The sequence below is a fragment of the Silene latifolia genome, chromosome X, assembly GCF_048544455.1.
Source record: "Silene latifolia isolate original U9 population chromosome X, ASM4854445v1, whole genome shotgun sequence".
NCBI classification, from domain to species: domain Eukaryota; kingdom Viridiplantae; phylum Streptophyta; class Magnoliopsida; order Caryophyllales; family Caryophyllaceae; genus Silene; species Silene latifolia.
Genome location: NC_133537.1, coordinates 218,912,572 through 218,918,571, shown reverse-complemented (window position 1 = coordinate 218,918,571; position 6,000 = coordinate 218,912,572).

Below are 6,000 nucleotides of genomic sequence, written 5' to 3'. Positions count from 1 at the left end.
GCTTAATGTTTGGATGTGTCGCCATTTTGGCAAAACCCACCTTGCCTTGCAAGAAGGCATCCTACCTCATGGTTGTCTTGTTATGAGTTGAAGGGGCGGAGTGAGACCCGCTAATTGGCTCATATCGGCTATGTTATTAGGTTAGTTTAAATAACGGCCCTAGTCTTTGTCACCTCTTTACTCGGGACGAGCAAAGGTTCGGTTTGGGGATATTTGATGTGACCATAATTTAAGCACATTTAGTCCTCGAATTAGCCTTGTTCCCATGCTTTTTAGTGCATATTTGGGTCATTTATTGTCTTTAGTCTTTTGTTTTGCATATTCTTTGAGGTTTTGTGTCCTTGGTAGGAAAGGAGTGCAAACCTTGCATTTTCATGGCAAAATGAACCTAAATTGATTGAATTCAATGACCAAGCATCAAGGAGAAACAAGATTAGAAGGCCTTTGTACATACTATAGTAGATGGGCAATGATGAGAAAAGATCCTTGCATCCCCGAGGAAATCTTCAAGGATTCTATGAAGAAAAAGGAAGAAAAGAAGAAGGAATGAAGCTGTAAGACAATCCGAGCGGATTGCCCTGAATCCGCCCGTCCAAGTCCTACAATCCGAGCGTCTTCCTCACCTGGATGCTCGGCCAAAACCTCCACAATCCGCCCATCTTCCCCCTCTGGACGCCCGTCCAGAAAGACCCAAATCCGCCCGTCTCGTGCCTAAGACGCTCGGATTCCCTTACAGCTATTTCGTCTTCTACAAACTTCGAGGAAGGATGCGCATCTTTTTCTAAGACCGGCGAAAAAGAGACCGGAGTCTCCCTAGAGACCGGCGATTCCTCAAGGACTTAATCATCATTTAAGCCCTTAGTAAACCCTAATTTATGTAACTAATCCCCACTATAAATACCCCATTAGTCTAATTAGAAGAGCATGTTCTTCTTAGAAATCTTTAGTGTAGTTAATATCAATCAAATCTCTCTTTAATCTTGTAATCAACATTTAATCAAGTTTTAGTACAAGTTTTATTTCCTTAATCTCTCTCTTGTTCATCCTTTATTTTGGGTAATTGAAGATTATTTGGGTTATTATTGGGAGATTGACAACCTTCCAATCAAGCATCAAGTACTTCTATTATTCTTTGCTTTATTATTGGAATCATTAGTAGGTATAATTCTCTTAATCTCTTTTTAATTATTGTTAATTATCTTCATTTATTCATCATGTTTTACTTTGTTGGTATGATTGACAACCTTGCTAGCATGTTCAACATGATAATGAGTGAGTAGTTTCCTTAGCTAGGGTTAATGGGTAATAAGGGGAAACCAACATGGGGAATGATTCATTCTTAAATTAATATGTTTTCATAGTTTATTCGCTTGCTTGTTGTGATCTCAACTTATGCACATGTTATGTTTGATGAAATGCGAGCCTTTGAATCCTTGCATTTTTTACCCATCAACTATCTTTTCAATGAGACTTGTAAGACATAAACCAACTCGAGTCTCATTAGACGATGCATATAGTTGAGTAGGGAAGATTAAGTCGACCTGTAGGTGTTGTACAATCTAATCGAATCGGCTCCGGGACTCAAACTTTCCTAGGATTGTAAGACATAAACCAACTCGATCCATCACAACAATAATTGCTTGCTTATAATTGAGAACATGTTTGTATGAACAACTCCCATGAATCCCTTATGAACCCATGATATCCTAGCATTTTTAATCAATTTTTTTACATCTTTCCTTTTGTTGCTTGTTTATTGCTTTTATTAGATTAGAATCATCAACCCATTATAATTGTGACAACCCCAAGCACAACCATAATTAGATTGAATAATTTGAGTAACCACCATCTCATGGATCGACCTCGACTTACCACTAACTAGTTGTATGTTGAGCATTATAAATGTGTTTGATTGGATGTGACCCAACGACATCACCCATCAAAATGGCGCCGTTGTCGGGGAATACTTGTTAATTTAAGCAAGTTTATTGGGTTTGCTATTGCAGGCCTGATCCAGCGACTTGACAACATGGGACCATTGGTCAGATGGCCTAGAAAGGTGGACAACCCTAATCCAAGGAGAGACCAGGCCAAAAGGTGTGAGTTCCACATGGTTGTAGGACATACAACGGAGTACTGCTTTACACTCAGGAAAGAAGTGGCCTACCTTCTAAAGGCAGGATACCTCAAAGATTTGATCAGAACCAGAGGCAGGAATGAAGATCCTGGCAAGAGCAATCAGGAGCAAGAGCAGGAACGCAACCTTCCTCCACCACCCCCACTCTATGAAGTAAAATTCATAAATGGCGGATCATAAATTTGTGACCTGACCAGTTCAGCAGCGAAAAATATAGCCGTGACTCCTCAAACAAAGTCACCCTACAAGCCTGACAATATAATGCCTATCACCTTCAGTGACTGTGACCTGGTGGTAGAAATGACAATTATAGACCAAACCGAACCGAACCAAAGGAAAAAATTGGATCCAAACCCACCCTTTAAAAACCTACTGCCGATCCACTACTTAAAAACCTATATCCATATCCATATCCACTATTGGAAAACCCGAACCAAATCCAAACCATATCCATTCATACCCGAACCCGGTCCAATTGGATATTTTTGAAGTTTTAGGCTTTATTAAACTTGTTTCAATTTTCTTATATAAGACTAATTTTTTATGTAGTCAAATTAAGTTTCGTCTTGGGTTTTGGATTATATGGTGGATCTGGTATGGATTTGGAGCGTTTATGGGTTTGAAAAAATTATAATGGATCGGATATGGATTTTTCAATTTTGTATATAGATCGGGTATTGATATGGATCTATGATCCAATAAGTAAATGGATCGGGTTTGGATATTGCAAATCCCGATCCAATCCGACCCATTGCCATCCTGGTGGGCATTCCTGACCTACATCATGATGGCCTGGTGATCTCCATGCAAATTGGGACTGCCAATGTAAGAAGAATCTTGATACATGGTGGCAGCTCAGTAAACATGATCATGTTGGACGTGCTCAAAGCATGAAGATCAGCGAAGATCAGGTCACCAAGAAGTCCAGTGTCCTGGTAGGATTCAGCGGGGAAATAAGAAATACATTGGGGAAAATCTATCTTCCCACCTATGTTGAAGGCGTTGCATCCTATGAAAGATTTGGAGTCATGGACTGTCTATCCTCTTACAATGTTATCGTAGGCATGCCATGGATTCACTGTGTCATGGCTGTCCCCTCGATTTATCATCAATGCATCAAGATACCAACGGATTGGGGAGTATCAACCATCAAAGGTGATCATAAAATAGCCCAACAATGCTATACCGAGGCCCAAAAGCCTTCCAAGATAGGTAAGTCCCTCGCATAATAATTACGGTACCCTGTTACGAGCACAAACATAGCACCTACAAAGATGGAAGTAGACCAGGTAATCCTCAACCCTAAGTATCCTAACAGGTATGTTCTAGTTGGGTCTAATGCCTCTGATTCAGTAAGGCCTGATTTAGTAAGTTTTCTCAAAAATAAATCCCCTTATTTTGCTTGATCTCACTTCGATATGACTGGAATTAGTGCTGATATTATTACTCATAGGCTCCAATATTGACACATCTTTCAAGCCTATGCAGCAAAAACGAAGAAAGTTTGCACCGAAAAGAAACGCTATCATCAATGAAGAAGTAGACAAACTTCTAGATATGGGCATGTGTGGACACGGGCCACGGGGGCGCTTGGGAAACAAGCGTTTGCATTTGTGGAGTCGCCACCAATTTATTGTGAAAAATTGGAAACCGTTCGAATACCTCGTGCCATGTCAAGACACAAAGTAGTGACATGAACACCAAGAACTCGTTACCCTTAGGATTCTATGTCTAGAATGACTCTCGTGGATGCCAATGAACACGGATGTTCACAGAGATCTGGAGTAAAGGGTGAGGGTACGTATTAGGAAGCTCTTTTGATCGAACACCTAATCTCGCCCACCTCGATAGCGACCTCTACTAATGATTAGAGAAATTGTCTATACTCGATATATTGTCGATTGTGTGCATGCAATGCAACATCCAAGTTTTAATCCTAACATGTGAGAATTAGACTAAGTCGGTGAACACGTAATAGCATATATTTGAGTCGAAGTAGGGATTTAGATTCAATTACATGTGAAGGCATACAAGCAATGCAATAAAAGAAATACAATAATACAATAAAGAAGAATTATAATAATTACAACAGGTTTAATGATTTATGTCAAAAATACTCATAAAACGGATAATTTGAGAAAGAATAAATAAACGAACAGATAATTAATGATAATACGAACGACAATTAATTAAATACGTAAATTAATTAAACTAGGTCAAGGCAGAACGGAAGTTCAGAGACAGAAATCAACCTGGAACAGGCGCAGCAGGACTGCGCCCTCTGGAAGAGGCGCAGCAGTTGTTGCTCGGTTCCAAGGCTGAGTTCTGGCTGTGAAGCCGGAACTGCAAATTGTTAGTATTCGTGGGTGAATTTAATGATTGATTATGATATTTGACTCGGATGAAAGTGATTTAATACATTAATTACATGTGAAGAATGTGATAAAACAATAAAACATGGATGAAACCGATTAATACAAATTAATTACATGAAGGAAAGATTGATTAGTGACATGAGTGAACTAATTAGGTTATATATATCGAATTAATGAAGAACTAATGACGGATAAACAGGTGGGAATATACCAAAAATCGAATTACAGAAACTCAATATGAAAGAATCGAATTTCTACAACCCAAATTGACTTTAATGACGAAAACCCGCATATATTTGTTATAGGGGATTTAAGTCGGGATTTAATGATGAATTATATACTAACAGTGATTAACAATATGCAAAACTATCATGTGAACGAAACAAGAGCAAACAATGACGAAAGAAAACAAAGAAACGAAACTAACACAGGACGAAGGAAGAAGAAAGGAAGCAGGAACTGCGGCAACCACACGAAGCGGCGCAGCAGGTGCTGCGTCCCTTCGAAGAGGCGCAGCAGTTGCTGCGTCCTTTCTCGACGTCTGTCTCCTGATAATCCGTAAAAAGGGTTTTGAACAAGGTTTTACAAATCGGTTTTAGAAGTAATTTCGACATAAACCTTTTAAGATGATTAGAAAAAGTAAATAACAATAATAAAAGAGAGATTTACACCCTCAGACTTACATGATTTGACGAAACGAGATGAACTATGTTTACGATTAGTGATGCTCGACTCGAATGTGGACGAAAGTGCCCTCGTAAGAGGAAAACGAATAAGATTAATTAAAGTTTATTATGGTGGAGTTGGTCAAATTGGTCGGTCATGCAAACGAGGCTGGTACTCAGAAGGATCCGAGCTTACGTGGTCGAAAGTTCAAGCACGTAGACGCCAAAAAGTAAGAACGTGGTCTAGAATGCAAAGAGAGAAGAGAAGGGCGGACACTCGCGTGAGAAATATGAGGAGCGAAGGCTCCTATTTATACTAATCACGTGAAGGAATTAGGGTTCTCGGAGAGACTTTGGAAGTGATTCTCGAAAAGATATGAAAAGATACGAAAAATATGCAGAAAAGGTCTTGGGAAGAGGCGCAGCATGCACTACGTCCCTTGGAAGAGGTTCAGCACCTGCTGCGTCTGTTCCCAAGTGGTTTCCTCCTGCGGAAGATAGATTTCCGTGTTTAATTTATGGAATAACGGATTAATCTTATTTTCCTTAATATTTTGTATGAATATTACGGGAAATTCTTTGCCAAAGATTAAAAGATTGTGAAATATGGAATAGAAGTATCCGGAACATTCCAGAACATTCTGACTCGGGATTTAGTGGTTATTAGAAAATGAAGACGGTTTTAGGCCCGTAATCCAAATGTACTCTAATTACTGTCAAAATGACCATATCGGCGCGTAGATTACAATTAAGAGGTAGACCCCAATGTTTGAGCAATCACTTGACGATAAACTTACAAACTGTCACAAATCATTCCGTGTAC